Below are 18,205 nucleotides of genomic sequence, written 5' to 3' on the forward strand. Positions count from 1 at the left end.
TGCGGTCGCCAGTAACATCTTACGGGCGTAATTGACCCGTAGATTAGCCATACGGTGGCTTATGGTCTAGTCAAAGGTATTCTCAGGTAGGGTAATGTCCGCAAGCATTTGCTAGAGATCCGCAAGGCCGAGACCGAGCAAGAAGAGGCCATAATTATAGTAAGGGTTAACCAAGGGTAGCGGGAAGTCAATTAACGGGTCGCGGGCAAGCTTGCGGGCCAAGTTATTACAGAAATACTTCTTATACCGGTCCCAGATCACTCGCGTATCCATAATTAGTTACTAGCAGATACCTATAAGAAAGAGCGTCCATAAACCATGGCCAGTCATTAATAAAATAGCCTCGTTAAAGCACTAGAATTATTCCTAATTATTTTTTGCCAAGCCGCGGGTAATATAGGCAGTATAGTACGTGGGATAACGGACGCCCTTAACTAAATAGAGCTCATTAAAGAACCGCGGACCGTATATGACTATTAGTAAGAGCCATAAGTAAAACCGCTTACCCGAAACCGGGCTATAATAGTAAATACGGCTAATATTATACCCTTGCTCGCAGGGCTTCTATATCCGGGTCTTGGTAACCTATATAAAGTGCTATGGGAACTTATAGTAGAGGTATTAGCGGCCGTTCTCGTATATTACATTATACTTAAAGAAAGCTATTAAGGTTAAACGTGTATTTGTGGCCCGGTCCGTAATTTACTCGGGTAAGAGGTTATCTATAAAGCAGACTATATATTACCTAGGGAAGTAAATTACTAAGTACTAAATCGGGGAGAACTCCTGGTATATTAGGCACTTGAACAGGCGCCAGAAAGCCTTTATAAGGCCTATATACCGAGCTTAAAGGTATTAGGTAATCTTATTATCTATTCCTGAGACTATAATAATTATATAGTCTATTTCTTTATAGATATACTTATGAATATACTTAATTACTTATACGGAAGTATAAACCTCAATATTAATACGAGAGCGGAACTTCTAGAAGAGATACGGGTTATATGAAATAACCTAGTAATTATTATAGACAATTTCCTAGCCTAGAAAGCCTGGTTTATAAACCGTAAATATATGGCCATTATCCTGGTACCGGTACTCGGGATACTTATTCTTGCGGATAATTATTATAATTGCAAATGCCTTAGGGAATCTCTTCTAGTATGCGAGCGGGGCTATAGGCGTCTTATAAACCATATATAGGGCTTTCGGATTATTTTTGAGGCTATATGGTCCGTAAGATATCTAACTAGTTATTATAGTTATAAGTTTGCCTATAGGATCCTATAACGGGTCTGGGAGCTTGGTATAAATAACTTTATTAACTAAATCGGGAATTAAGAAAACGGCTTCTTTCCTAAGAAATAAGAGCAGGTATATATACGGGAGGCTATGCTTCTGGTATTTAATTATATATATATGGCTTATATATAGTCCGAAAAGGTAATTCTTTAGGTCCGTAAGTAGCTCCCTTATCTTTAATATAAAGACCTAGTAAAGAAAATCCGGATAATTAATAGCTTACTATCCGTTTAAGAAATAATCTATAATCTTAGGCTAGTACGGGTTAGCTATAAAGGTAATAAAGAAGCTTGGCTTACTAAAGTATTATATAATAGCTATTAAGTCTTAAAAAAGCTATTATATAAAGTAATTACTACTCGTAAAGCTTAATGGGAAAATAAAGTAATAGCTAATATTACTTATATAAATATTCTTGCAGATTAGAGTATTTATAAGTCCTATATATATATCCGTACGGATATTCTACTAGTATGAGCGGAGCTAGTCAAGCGAGGTAATCTTATAAGTAATATATATATTAATAATATATTACTAAAAAAAGCGGCTAGTATAAAAGAGTAAGGAGAAGGCTAGATAAATATAGAGGTAATACTAGTAAAAGACCTGCTACTCTAGTTATATTTACTAATAGGTCCTATTATAGTCCTATAACTATAAACCGTAGTACTAGCCCGGGTTACTATATAAGAAGAATAAGATATAGTAAAGCAGTATATATACTATATATATAATATTAATTATATATATTTATAGACGCTTGTGGCCTGCCTCGTAAACTATAAGTACCAGATTATGGCGGCTTGTATTTATATACTTGTCCGGAATAAGGGCTATAATCTTATTACTTATTAGGAGGTTCTTATAATAATAATTAGTACCTAACTCAAGAATTAAGTATATTTGCGAGTTAAGTAAGATCCGGAAATCGGTTTACTAACTTATAAGACGCTTGCAGGCTATCTTATAGACTATAATAAACGGATTATAATCCGTAAGCATATCCATAAGCTATAAAAGAACTATATAATCTAAGTAAGGGAAGTTAGTAGCCCGTATATTAGTTATAAAGAGTAGATTATAAAAGAAAAGCTATATAAAAAAGGATTTAATATATAAAGTAGGCTATAGCGAGTCTTAGAAATAGAAGAGCTTGCTATGGATCTAAAAGCACTAGATTTTACGGGAGAAGTTAATCCGGGTATTCTTCTTATAGCTAATTAATATAAAGGCAAAAGTATAATTATATATCCGGATATTTGTCCGGAAGGCTCGGTAAAGCGGATTATTGCCCGTAAAGAGATAAAAGAGATATAAAGAAGGCTTACGGATTAGAGAAAGTATTATATTACTCTTCTTATAATAGGCCTTAAAGCAATTATCCGTATAGCTAAAATAAAGGGCTCTATAAGCTATATAATAACCCGTAAGCAGACTAGTTATATATATAGGAGCTAGCCGGAAGCGGGAGAGAAAGGCAAGAGGCTATATAATAGGTAGGTTAATAGAAGGGTTCTCTATAATATAAACTAGGGCCGTAATAGATAATTAACGGATTCGTTACTAGTGCTATAGGGCTAGCTCATTTATATAGATATTCGTAATTAACTATTATTATTACTAGGAAATAGGGAAGGTATTTAGATTGAGTTCTTATAAGGCAAGGTACTACTAGGTATAATTAGTAGCTAACCGGGCCTATTAACTAGTTAGTTAAGTTAGGAAAAGGGGGAAAATATAGACTTAATAGTAATTATAGCTTTTATATATCTTAGCCCGTTCCGTAATAAAATTAGAAATAGGCTAATTTTACTTATAGGTAATATAAAAGCAGGGAGAGTCTATAATATAAATAAAAGAGAGAGTAGTAAAGAGAAAAAGAAAAAAAAAGTAAAGTAAGGCCAGGTTTTTTTTTAGTATTCCTTACGTAACCTATATTTTTAGGAAGCCCCGAGAGCTAGCTAAAGCCTTAAGAATTCTCTTTTTCTTTTCCCGAGCTTTAAAAAATCATAATAAAAGCCTCTTATATTTCAGAACTACTAAAATAAAGAGAAAGATACTTAAGCTTCTTTTTTTTTATTCTAAACTAAGCCCTAAGAATTTAGATATAATTGCATTCTAATACGTGATTTCCTAGAAGAGAGAGATTCTAGTATTTCTTATATAACTCGTATTTTTCAGGAAGCCCCGGGAACTAATTACTTAAAAGTAGTTCAAATATATAATAATATAAAGAAATAAAAAAAATAAAAAAAGTAAAATATAAAGAAATAAAATAAAAAGTAAAATATAAAAAAGTAAAAGTAAAGTAATAATAATAACTTGAAACCTTAGCTAAAACTAATTCCTTTAGCTAAAACTAATTATATAATACTAGCTATTATACTCACGTGCTAGCTAAGTAAAATCATAATATATAACCTAAGTTAATATATATAACCTTAACTTTACTTCCCGACTTTAACTTTATATACTTAATATAAGTTTAATTCTTACTAGTATTATATAATATATTAATTATAATAATAATAAAAGAAATAGTAGCCCTATATAATAAGTAAGAGTAAAGAATATATAAAGGCTTTATAAGTTAATTTAAGTTATATATAAGTTATAAAAATTAATATTATTTAAGTTTTTTTTAAATTAGGTTTTTTTTCTTTTATTTAACTTTATTAAAAAATACTAGTAAAAGCGAATTTATATAATTAAACTTCTTTTATTATTTTCTAATATTAAATATAAAAGACTTATAAAGGTTTTATAATAAAATTAATATATAATAATAATAAGAAAATATATTTATATTTAAAATTATTTAAAATATTTGAATTATTTTCTAATTTAGCTTATATATTAAAAATTCTAAATAAAACTATTTTTAATATATATTTAATAAGTTAATATATTACTTTTAAGTTATATAATAAATAAATATAATATAGCTATATTACTAAAGAAATTTAAAATATTAAACTCTTTATAAGCTAGTATATTATAGAATATATATTTATATTCTTATAATTTCTTATTTTTTAGTTTTTTTTTTTTTAGCTTTAAATTATTTTTATAAAAAATTTTATCTTATATTTTAAGCCTTAAATATTATACTTATAATATAAAAAACTTATATATATTTAGCTAGATACTATAATATAAAGAAGTATATATAGCTTTAAAAAATATATTAATTAGTTTCTTATTATAATTATTTCTTAAAATTAATTATATTTATAAGTATTATTTTATAACTTATTTATTTTAATTCTTTATATATTAAAAGTCTTATTTATATTAATATATAATTATTAAAAAGAAATAATTCTCTTATATATTTATATTAAATTATATAATAATAAATAAGTTTATACTTATATAATTTATTAGTATATAAGAAATAAATAATATAAATATAATTATTATAAATAAAACTTCTTATAAATTAATATAATAATTTTTAAAATATTAATTAATTTAATAATTTTTTATAAAAGAATTATAAATATTATATTTCTTATAATAATAAAAATATAAAAATTTTAAGAATATAAAATTAATTATTTAAAAAATATAATATAGTTTTAATTAATATAATTTATATTAATTAGTATTTATTAGTTTACTAGTAATATATAGTATTATTATATAGGTATAGAAATACTAGTTATATTAGTTAGTAAAAAAATTTTTTTTTTTAAAAATAGGAATTATAATATTATAGTATTAATATATAATTTCTAAATCTACTAAACCTAAAGAAATCTAGTTTACTAGTCAAGTTACTAATAGGATATAAGATTATATAACTATATTTTATATTTTATATTTTATTACTTATATTTTATTACTTATATCTCGTATTTTATATCTCATAATTATATATATAATTTCTAAAAAAATAGCTATATTAATATTAGAAACTTTCTAAAAACGCAAAAAAATAATATCTTTTTCTAATTATATATAAATTCCCTAATCTGGCCTAATACTAGATTTCCTAAATACTTTATATATCTATATTATTTCCGAGGTTTTAGTTATATACTAAAGGCTATAGCCTTTTATATATAATTTTTTTTCTTATAATATTTTCTTATTTTATATATTTATTTTATATTCTATTTATACTTAACTTATTTTTCTATATCTAATTATATAATATTTATATTAATTAGATATTTAAAAGTATTTATTAGCTTTAATTTTATTATAAAATTAGTAAAATTTAATTTTCCCTTAATTTATTTAATTTCTATAATCTCTTATTATTTATATACCTAATTATTAATATAGCTATTTCTCTAGAAATTATATATATAATTATAAGATACGAGATACGGGATATAAGTAATAAGTAATAGGATATAGGTAATAGAATATAGGATATAGGATATAGTTATATAACCTTATATCCTATTAGTAACTTAACTAGTAAATTAGACTTCTTTAGGCTTAGTAAATTTAGGAATTATATATTAATACTATAATACTATAATTTCTATTTCTAAATAATAATTTTACTAATCTTATATAAATAATATTTCTATATCTATATAATAGTATTATATATTTCTAATAAACTAATACTAATTAGTTTATATTTAGATTAGAATAAGGTTTATTTATATATATAGATTAGGAAAAATTAAGCTATATTTATCTAAAATTTAGTTATTTAGGAATAAAGCTATTATTCTAGTTAAAAAGAAAATAACTATTAATCCTATTACCTATAATTCGGTTATATAAGTAGGAAAAATACTTAATCTTACTAAAGTCTAATTATATTATATTAAAAAGGAAAATATCTATTAGTTCTATTATTTATAATTCGGTTATATAAGTAAAAAGAGTACTTAATCTTACTAAATACTAAAACGATTAGCTATTTAACTATTTTATTTTATTTCTATTTAATTCCTATAAAACTCTCTTAAAAACTATTTTTTTTTAAATTTCTGGGGCTTTTAAGCTTTAGAACTATTAAGTTTTTCTAGAATCTCGATATTTTATTTCTTAAATTTTATTTACTAAATTTCTTATTATAAACGAAATTTTTATCTTAAATATAATACTTATTATAAACTATTTATCTTATAAACTACTTTTTTTCTTATAAACTTATTTTTTTTATAAATTACTATATTTTAAACTAGATATAAGCCTATAGAATATATAATAGTAAAATATATTATAGTAAATAATTTCTTTATTAGATTTATCTAATCTAATTACTTTATAAATAATAATAATTTTAAGGAATTAGTAAGAAAATAGAAATATAGGATTAACCTAAACTTTACTAAGGTAAATAAAATAACTAAGTTCTTAAATACTAAGCTATTTTAATATATTTTCTATAAAATAATTAATAATAATCTTTAGAAATTATTTAGATATAATTTTAAAGACTTTACTTATTAAGGAAACTTTAATAAATTCGAATTTCCGAAAATACTATATTTATATAAGATCTTTTAATATAGTAATATATTTATATAATAGAATAATAGTACTAATACTATTATAAATACCCTATATATTATTATAAAAAAATAATAATATATATAATTAAATAAGAATATATTAGTAGTTAGATTAGACTTTATTATTCTTATAAAGAATAAATATCTAGAACTTATTATTTTTAATATTCCTATATTACTATTATCTCTTTTATTACTTTTTTTATTACTATATCTTATATTTTTATTAGATTTATATATTAGTATAAAAGCTTTAGAAATAAATAATATATTTCTATTATTATTATTACTATAATTATATCTGAATAATCCCTAATTTCCTTTAATTATAAGACTTATTAGGAAAATTATTAAAATCTATATTAAAAAATAAAAATATAATAGATCTAATAATAATTTTAATTATAAACTTACTATTTTCCTTAATATTTACTAATATATAAAGCTTTTATAAGAAATACTAATATGAGCTTTTCTTATTATACTAAAAGAACTAGCTTTCTTAATATATATATAAAAAGGCTTATATTAATATTTATAGCTTTTTTAAAGGCCCTGGATTTAAATATCGGAATTTAGATAAGTAAAATACTACTATATTAGCTTCTATAATAGCTAAATTTCCGGAAAAAATAATATTTAAAATTATTTAATTACTAATTAATAAATTATATTAATTATAATATAGTTTTATACCTAACTTATAAAATACTAAATTCTTTTATAATAAAATTATTACTTTTTATTAAGGCTTTCGGATATATAAATATATAATCTTAGATCTTCTTATAAATCTTAGCTAATTTATTAATAAGCTCTAGTTATTTATTATTATATATAAGAATAAATAATAAGCTAATCCCGAAATTTTCTTTACTAATTAATAATATTATTCTTAGAATTCTTTAAGCTATTATTTTTCCGGAAATTATTAATATAAATCTAGCTATAATTTCAGAACCTATAATAACTATTTTAAGTCCTATAATTATAATAATTATATTTTAAAGTTATATTTTATATATAAGAAACCCAAATACTATTTATAGAAATATATACTAGAGAAATAAAAGGCTAAAAAGACTTAATTTAGGAATAAAAATATTTATTAGTTTAGATCCCGAAATACCTATAACTTTAATAAATACTTTAGTAATACTTATATATAATATATTACTAAAACTAAAAATAAAGAAAATAATAAAAGTAATAAGAATAAACTAGTAAATAATACTTTTAAGGCTTTATTAGTAAAAATAAAAAAAATAAAAATATTACCCAGATTCTTATTTTACTTTAGTTAAGAGCTTTTTAGCTATTTCTATTATTCCTATTTTACTAATAATTATAGCTAATACTCTTATAAATAACCTTATTTTTCTTTTTCTTATATACTAAATAATAAACGAAAATTATATTTTAGAGCTTATTAAATTCTTAATAAAAGATATCTAGACTTTTATAATTAATAATATATTAAGATATAATACTTATTACTTTTATAAAGTTATAATTAATACTAGAGCCTCTAGATACTTAATTACTAATTCTAACTAATTCCAAGCTTTCTAGTAAACTAATAATAATATTAAACTTAATAAAACTACTAAAGATTAAGTTAATATCTAGTTTAGTATTAGATTTATATCTTCTATTAGATCTATAATAGTAAATATACTAATTAGGTAAGTATAATTTTATATTATATTTTTAAAAACTTTATTTTTATTTAGTTTAACTAATATAAATAAGCTAGGGATCTACTTTAATAATCTTACTAATTATCTTATTACTTTTACTAGAAAATATATACCTATAATATAATATTTCGGATATTCTTTCTTATTTTAGAATATTATATTATAAGATTTTATTTTTAAATTCTTTACTTATAATTCCTGCTTTCTTATAAAAATTAAATTATAATATTTATATTATTATTTTAGTTATTTATTTATTAGTAAACTTCAAAATATACTAGAATAAGCAAGCTATAATATTAATATAAAAGCCCTTAAATATCTTATAAAGTACTATAAGTAATACTAGAAATATAGCTAATTATCCAGATAATTTAAGTTTAATCTAAGAAATAATATTAGCTTTAATTACTTTATTATTATTAATATTTTCTATATTTCTGGTAAGCCTATATTTTATATTATTAATAAAAGTATTTAATATTAAGCTAGCTAATAGCTTTAGAATATTAGTATAATATATATCTGGAATATACTTAAATAATATTAGATTAATAACTATTTAGGCTCTCCTAATTAGATTATAATAGATATTAGAAAGTAGTTTACTAGTAAGAAATTTACTTAGCTTATAAATATTATAGGAACTAAGGTTAAGATTATTCTTATAAAAGCTTATAACTTTATTAGAATTATAAAATATTATTATAGCCTAATCTAATATACTTATTTTATTATTATAGCCAAAATTAATAGAATTAATAAGGATATTATATTCCAAATAGTTTTTAAGGCTATTAATAACTTTATAAGACCTAATAGTATTATCCTAACTCTTTTAGTTTATAGTATTTTATCTTAAATAATTAAATATAATATCCTATTACTTATTATATTATAGTAATTAGTAATATTTAAAAAGGTAATAATAGAAATTTAGAAGCTTTAAGCTAAATATTAAATTATAAATACTTTAAATACCCGAAATAATTCTAATATTACTAATATTTATAAATTATTCCTAAATTTAAATATTTTCGTTTAGTATAAAGGAAATACTAGTTAATCTAGTAATTAGAATAAACTATATAAGCTAGTAGCTATTAATAGGGAAATATGAGATATTTATTAGTAAGTAATAAGATAATAGAATAAATTAGTATATTATAAAACTATAGTATTAAATTTAGTATAAAACTAATCTCTATCTTTTCTATAAGGTCTAGGGAAGCCCCCTCTAAATAAGAGGCCCTAATAGTATATATATAATTAGTAATTTATAAGCCTAATATATATAATATAAATAATAGTTAGTTAGGATATTAAAAGGCTACCAAACTCTCTAATTAATACCCGTAATATCCGAGGTTTATTATATGCCCTTAAGTTACATATAACCCTATATATATTATAATTATATTTCCCTTCTAGGATCTTATTCCCAAAATCCATTAATTTATCCTAGTAAATATTTAATTAATTATTTATTTAATTAATTATAAACTTCTAGTATCTTGGGAAATAGTTTACTAAATATAATTCTAGATAATAGATATAAAAATTATCTAAATTAGATTAGGGCTAAGTAAGTAAAGAAGAAAAAATAATTATACCTAATATAAGAAGGCTAGCTAGTAATCATAAATTTTATTTTAAGGATCTAAGTAATCTAATTAGCTCGATCCTAAAGTACTAGGCATTACTTTATAAAACTAATATTATTTATTAAATCTCTCGTATTAGAATAATCTAAATAGCTAATATAGAAAGTATTTAATAAATATTTATATAAGAAACCTATATAAATATATCTGAGAATCGCTGAAGAGATTACTTTACAGGCTTTCTGGGAGTATATATTAATAGTATACAGTTCTAATTAAGGACTAGCGAGCGAAAACTAGTAGTGTTAATTTAAGGTAGTTCTTATTTTCTTATAAAAAAAAAAAAAAAAAAAAAAAAAAATAATAATAATGCCCTTATTTATATTTCGGTCTTTTTTCTATAATACCTTAATTAATTTTTATTAATTCTTTTAAATCTCTTTCTATTTTCTTCTTTTGATCTTTCATTATTATTTTTTTCAATATATATTTTAATAATCTTTCTTGTCTTTTTATATATCTATTATATTTCTTTTAAGAAAATATCTTTTATTTCTTGATGGATTTAATAATAAATATAAAAATAACCTTATAGTTTCCTTTTCTATTACTAGTAAATACTTGAAATATTTCAAGTATTTGCTTATTAATCTCTTTATCTTATATACTATAATACCTGGTAAGAAGAATTATAACTATTATAATAAGGGTTCTAAATCTTATATATTAGTAAGTTCTTTAGCTTTAATATTTATTAAAGCTAATATGATTTCAGATTTCTTACTATTTATTAGAGGCTTACTAGTTCTGGGAAAATACTATTATAATCTTTAAGAAATTTCTTAAAGCATATTCTAAATAGTATTATACTAATAAGAATAATACTATTAATTAGGTTTTCGAAAACTAGAAAAATACTAATAAGCTTTGGAATTCTTTTTCCCGTCTTAATAAGGCAAATAATAATATTACTTGGGTTAGTATTTTAAAGATAAGTTTTTTCTAATATACTTAGGTACTTACTAATTCCTTAAAGAAATATTATAATATTTATTTTTAAGGTATTAATTTTATTACCGAGCTTATTACTAAGATTACTAAGTAATTTACTACTAGTATTTTAAGTACTAATAATATAATACTTATAGCTATTTAGGACCTAACTTTAGAAATTCGGGCCTTTTATAAGATATATATAGCTATTATAAGTTCCTTACTTGCTTTTCTTAATATCCTTAATACTAATATTATTATAGTATAACTATATCCTATTAAAAGATAAGCGAATTCCGGAAAATATTAGCTAATTCTTTACTAAGTCCTAAATAGGACCGGTATTTAGTATTCTTATTTTAGGAATTAGGAATTTATAGGAATTAGAGTTTATTTATTTAAGATATCTATAATTAGTTTACTTATAATAAATCTTTTTTAATCCTAAATCTTTTTCTAATAATTTAAATATAATTCTCGTAAGCCTTAATAAAACCCTAGAAAACCTTTATAAATAAAAAACCCAGAGAAAAAGTATCTCTATTACTACTTCGGGCCTTTTCTTAGCTATCTAGGTCCTCTCTTTCTTTTAAGTAGCCTTTTTCTTAGTAATCCAGAATTCTTTTTAATTTTAAAAAGTTATTAAAAAATAGTTTCGGATTTTAAGCTATAGTTTTAGTTATATAATTTTAGAAGTTCCTTAGAATTTTTAAGGTTAAGAAAAGTAAGTAATTAGGTATTATAATCTTTAGGCTAGGCTTTCTATTTAATTAAATACTATTACTTCTTATTTCTATTATCTTATTAGTAATTAATAATAGCTTTTACTTTCTATTCTTATTCTTTATTATTATTTACTAATTCCGGAAGTTCTCTAAAAAAATATAGGTATAGCTTCTAATTCTTTTTTACTATATACTTTTTAAGAAAAGAAATATAGAAAGTTAGATATAAATAATTATATATATTTAGTAGTTCTAACTTATATATTAAATTACTAATATATTTAAGAATCCTAAATAGACCTATAAATTTTAGCTTAAGCTTTCTTATTTTAAGTTTAATATTTCTTATTAATAGTATTACCCAGGCTTCTTTAGAATAATATTTAGCTAACTAGTACTTATTATAGTAAATTTCCTAGTTATTTTATATATAATATTATAAATTCTTAAGCTTTCTCTGCTTTATTTTAAGGGTTTTTAGCCTCTTATATATAGCTAGTATCTCTTCTATAATCTTATTCTCAGGATTTTATAAAAGTTAAGGGTAATATTTATAATATATATAGAAAGATATATCTTATAAAACCTAATATTTTAAGTTATTATATATAAATTCCATAAAAGATAATTTCTTAAACTAGTTATTCTTTTAGGTATTATAATAATATTTTAGGTAATATTCCAAGGCCTAGTTCTGTCTTTTTATTTAATTATTTATCTAAGAATAATAAGCTATACTTAAATACTATTTATATATTAAGTAGAAGCAGAAAGCAGACTAGAACTAGCTAGTAAATACTATTTCTCGGTTAGAAATAATTCTATTAGAGGAGCTAAAAATTAAGAAAACATATTTCTATATAATCTTAATAAGCTCCGGAAAATTAATAGTCTTATAATATATAATATATCTTACTATTTTAGAGTACTAGTTAATAATTATAAGAATTATATTAAAATCGGGACCTTTTATTAGGTTCTTATATAATAGTAAACTTATAATAAAATTTATAGAAATCTTATTTTAGGGTTTCTTAGGCTATAATAAACTACTAAGTAAACTATATAGCAAATACCTCTTTATCTTAATTCTCTAGCAGATATTATATTCTTAATAATAATTATAAATATTTTCTTTTATATTTTTCTAATACTAGAACTTTCTAAGAAGCTCAAGAGTCTTTTCTATTTTATAATATCTAGCTATTAGGTTATTATAATAAAGCTTTATAACTTCTTAATATAAAGCGGAATTATTAGGTATAATAATTCTTAAATAGTATCTAAGTAAACCCGAATTATTTTTCTAGATTTCTTTTCTCTTAATATCTTTCTTACTAAGCCTCTATTTCATAATATTCTAATATTGAGAATTTATTTCTCTAAGCTATCTAGATAATATCTAGAAGGAATTCAGATAAAGAGGCTAGTACTATAGCTCTTTTAGTAGCCGTATATATTTATATATAGGGAATTAGGTATTTATAATTATCTAATTCAAAAACTCGAGAAATTAAGAAATCTTTAGTTCTATTAAATAATATAATTATAAATATCCTTATTACCTTAGCTATAATAATAAAGCTTTTAAGGTATTTCCCTATATCTTGCTTTTTAACTAATTTTATAATTAAGGAATCTATAAGATAATCTATTTACTTATCTTATAGTAAATATTTTTCCTTAGCTATTATAGATATGGCAAGTATTAAATAATACTTATTCTAAAAAAAAAACTTTTTAGATATTTATAAGAATTTCTAAATTATAATTATAAAAGCTTTTTTTAACTTATTCTAAAAAATCAGAAGCTAAGTTATATTAATAAGACCTTTTTTATAATTAGGTCTTTTACTAGGTCCGTTTACTAGGTTTAAGGCGCCTCTATAGTAAATAATATTAAAATCATATATTATAAGATATATTACCTAATATACTTAATAGTTCTCTAGATATTTTATTTCTATAAAATATTAGAGGTTATTATAATCTATAATAACCTCAATTATAAACCTGGATTCTTTAAAGTAATAGTACTAATACTTAAAGGCTTTAATAATTATAAGTAGTTTCTTATTATAGGTATTATAATTATATTTAGCTCCAGAAAGTTTCCGGAACTAGAATATTACTAAATACTAGTATTTTTTTAGGCTATTACTAGGATTAACTTATTATAAAATAGTACTAATAATTATGAATTTTAATATATTAGTTTTAATATAAATCTTCTTAGAAAAGTTAAAATAGACTAGGATAGGTATTATAATAAAAGCTTTTTTTAAAGTCTTAAAGCTTTTAGCTGCTTTATTTATTTATATAAAGGAACCGGATTTCTGGCCCTTTTCTATTCTTTTTAAGAGATTTATTAAGCCTACGGTTACCTGAAAGTAATAGTAAATAAACCTATAGTAGAAATTAGTAAATCTAAAAAATACTTAAATATTATAGAATAATTCTAGTTCTGGCTATTTAATAATATTATAGACCTATTTAGGATCCATATAAATATTTTCTATTCTAATAAAAAAGCCCAAAAATTCGATTTCCTTAATATTAAACTCGTATTTATTAAGTTTATAAAACAGGTTATTTTTATATAGCCTAGTAAGTACCTAGTAAATATAATTATAATATTTATTCTTATTTCGAGAGTAAATAAGGATATTATCTAAATAAATAATTATAAAATAATCCAGGAGCCCTATAAGTATAATATTAATATATACTTGAAATATAACTAGTATATTAGCTAGCCCAAAAGATATTATAAGATATTTAAAATAGCTATAATAAGTTCTAAAAGCTATCTTTTACTCGTATTTTTTATGAATTCTTATTTAATAATATATATTCTTAAGATCTAGCTTTATAAAGATCTTGGCTTCTTAGAACTAGTTAAAGGCTTTATTAATAAGAGAAAGTAGATACTAATTCTTAATTATAACTTAGTTAAGTTTATAATAATTAATATAAAGATATAATCCTCTATTTTTCTTAGGAATAAAAAGAATAGGCACCTTTACTAGGCTTTTACTAGGCCTTATCTAATATTTATAAAGTATATCTTATAAATATAGATATAATACTTCTAGTTAGGTCTCTAATAGATTATATAAAGGCCTATATAAGACTATACTATCTATATTAATAAAATATTTAATACTACTAAGATTAGGAAGTTCCAAAGCTTTATTAGGATTAAAAACCTCTGAGAAATCTTTATATTTATTATTTCGGAAATAGATAGGTATCTTTAAGGCCCCTTTCCGGAAAGTATTAATTTATTATATTAAAAACTCCTGTTTAGTATTACTAGAACTATATAATAAAGTAAAGACCTAGTAATTATTATAAATATATAAAGCCTATTATCTAGAATAGTTATATTTGCCTTTAGTTAAGAATAAGACTTAAAGTACTAGCTTAGGGTACTAGTTAAGCTTCTTACTAAATTCTTTTAGTATTAGGATCTTAATATTATTAGGCTATATAGATATATATATTTATTATTTCTTAATATAGTCTATATATTATATAAGGGTTACTTTATAAAATTCTATATTAAAAATAAGGCTATAAAAGCTAATATTCTTATACTTATAAAACCGGAACTTAAAAGAATATATCTTACTATAATTATTTATAATAAATATCTTAAGATTATAGGCTTAATAAACCTTAAATCTATTCCTATAAAAGATTATAAACTTTTAGTTATATTTAGCTAAGATAATAAAGCCCTGGCTTTAAGCCTAATTATTATTAAGAAAGTTATAGTCTAATCCGATATTACTGAGTTTGCTATATATTTCTAAGGTACTTATTTCTGGCTATATTAATCTTACTTAAATAATTATATAAAGTAATATGCCTTTTTTATTATAGCCAAAATTATTAATATTTAAGATTTGGCCTTTCTTTTTCCCTATTTTTTAGGAGGGTTTTCTCTAGAGTACTTTTTTATAGTAATAGTATTAACTTGCTTTTATAAATGCCTTAACTTTTCTATAATTTTGGCCTTATTAGAGTTCTGCCAAGCCTATTTAGTATATTTAAAATACTTTATATTTCTTAAGAAATATCTTTTTTATTTATAAATCTAATAAATTATACCTAAAGTAGAACTAGTACTTTATTAAGGCCTTAAAGGGGCCAAAGTATTACCTAAGGGTTTCTTATGTGATTTTCGGAACTTATTTTTCCTTTTTTAATAGCCTTATAAATTAGAATTTGCTAAGTTAGAGTTCTTAGGGGCAGAATTGCCCTTATTAGACTCTCTTGCTTTTACTTTCCTTAATTTGAGATAAGTAATATATTTTGCTTTCTAAGCTTTCTTAAGCTATTCGGAAATAAATACTGCCTTATTTCCTAAGAAAATAGATATAAGTATCTAATAAGTCTTATAGTTAGATAAAGTAGTATTAAGAATCCGGACCTAGTTCTTCTTAAAACATAGGTCCTAGTTAATTTCGAGACTAATTATCTGAGTATATAACTCGGTAATTATCTTACTATTTTTCTAATAAAGATCTCGAAGTTTCTTAAAGATATCTTATTAATAGATTTAAGATACTTAGAGTATATTAGCTAAGTAGGCCTTAAATTACTCCTAATAAACCTTATATAATAATAGGCTTTACTTTATTATAGCCTCCTAAGTATTATAAGATTTGTTTTTAAGAATATTTATAATAAAATTAACTCTAGAAAAATATCTATTATAAGTTTAAGACTAGGTCCTAAAGATTACTTCCCAGAAAAACACAAATATTCTTTATTTCTTAAGGAACTTTCTATAATATAAGTCAGGTATCCGGATCTTAAAAAGTTTCTTTTAGTCTAAATATATCTTTAGAATATTATATAGTAACTCCTAATAAATAGTATTAAGATTATTCTTAAAGCTTATTATATTAGGAAAAAGAATAGGTTCTAATCCTATTTCAGGAAGTTCTCTAGTAAGAATTACCGAGAAAGAAGAAATAGACTCACGAATAAAGTTTCTATAAGATATAGTAAACCATAAAATATTTCTAAGAATATTTTTATATTACTCTAATTATAGGATATACTAGTTAATTATATTTACTAATTCTTACTTTTATTAAAGCGCTTTAACTTTAGTATATAAGCCTTATTTCATAGCTTAGGTAATAGTAATTCGGGTATTAATCTTGGTATCTTAATTATTACCGGGATTATTTCCGTTATTATTACTAGCTCTCGGAGGCTCCTGAGAGGCCTTATTAAAAGTATTAGATAAGCCTTTACTATTACTTATATTAGGGTTAATCTAGTTAACTTTCTCTATAGGAATAGCTTTAGTAAAAAGTTATATATTTCGCAGATTTCGAAATATAATTACTTATTAAACTATCTCTTTTAAGAGTAAAGAAATTAGCTTATAAGGTATTTATTAGTAAATAATAAGATAATAGAATAAATTAGTATATTATAAAACCATAGTATTAAATTTAGTATAGAACTAATCTCTATTTCTCTTATAAGGTCTAGGGAAGCCCCCTCTAAATAAGAGGCCCTAATAGTATATATATAATTAGTAATTTATAAGCCTAATATATATAATATAAATAATAGTTAGTTAGGATATTAAAGGGCTACTAAACTCTTTAATTAATACCCGTAATATCCGAGGTTTATTATATGCCCTTAAATCACATATAATCCTATATATATTATAGGAGAACTATATACTAGCTCTATTATATAGTAATACTATCTTTTATTTAATCTCTATAAAGCCCTTTTATATAGGGAATATTAAGGTTATTACTAATAGCCTCGAATCTAAACCTATTTCCGAATCTAATAATAAGGCTAAAGATAATATAGATATAATTCCTCCTATTATTTTACTAAAATATAATAAAGAATACTCTTATAAAACTTTGGATATTATAGTATTTTTATAAAATAATAAATTATATAAGAATTCTCGTTAAATTAAAATTACTAGTTTTTTAGAAAAAAATATATTTGAAATTATTTCTAGATCTTAGGTACTAAAGGAAATATATATTTTTAATTCCCGGTTTATTAATAAGATTAAAAATAAGAATATAAAGAAAAAGCTTAAGAAATTAAAACTAGTTATCTAAGCTTATAATAATAATAAGAAATATATAGTATTAATATAATTACTTATTATCTAATATATTAGCTAAAGAATTATTCTTAGTATTATTATTATAATAATAAATATTATAGAATTATATTTATATAATATCTTATAAGCTTATATCTAATTAATAATCTTATTTAATTATAATTTCTATATTAATTTATCCTATAAGCTTACTAGAAAGCTAAATCTAAAAAACGATTCTATTTTAAAGATTATAAAACTATTATATAATATATTAGAAGCT

This window comes from Hyaloscypha bicolor, assembly GCF_002865645.1.
Source record: "Hyaloscypha bicolor E unplaced genomic scaffold K444scaffold_15, whole genome shotgun sequence".
Classification (NCBI taxonomy): domain Eukaryota; kingdom Fungi; phylum Ascomycota; class Leotiomycetes; order Helotiales; family Hyaloscyphaceae; genus Hyaloscypha; species Hyaloscypha bicolor.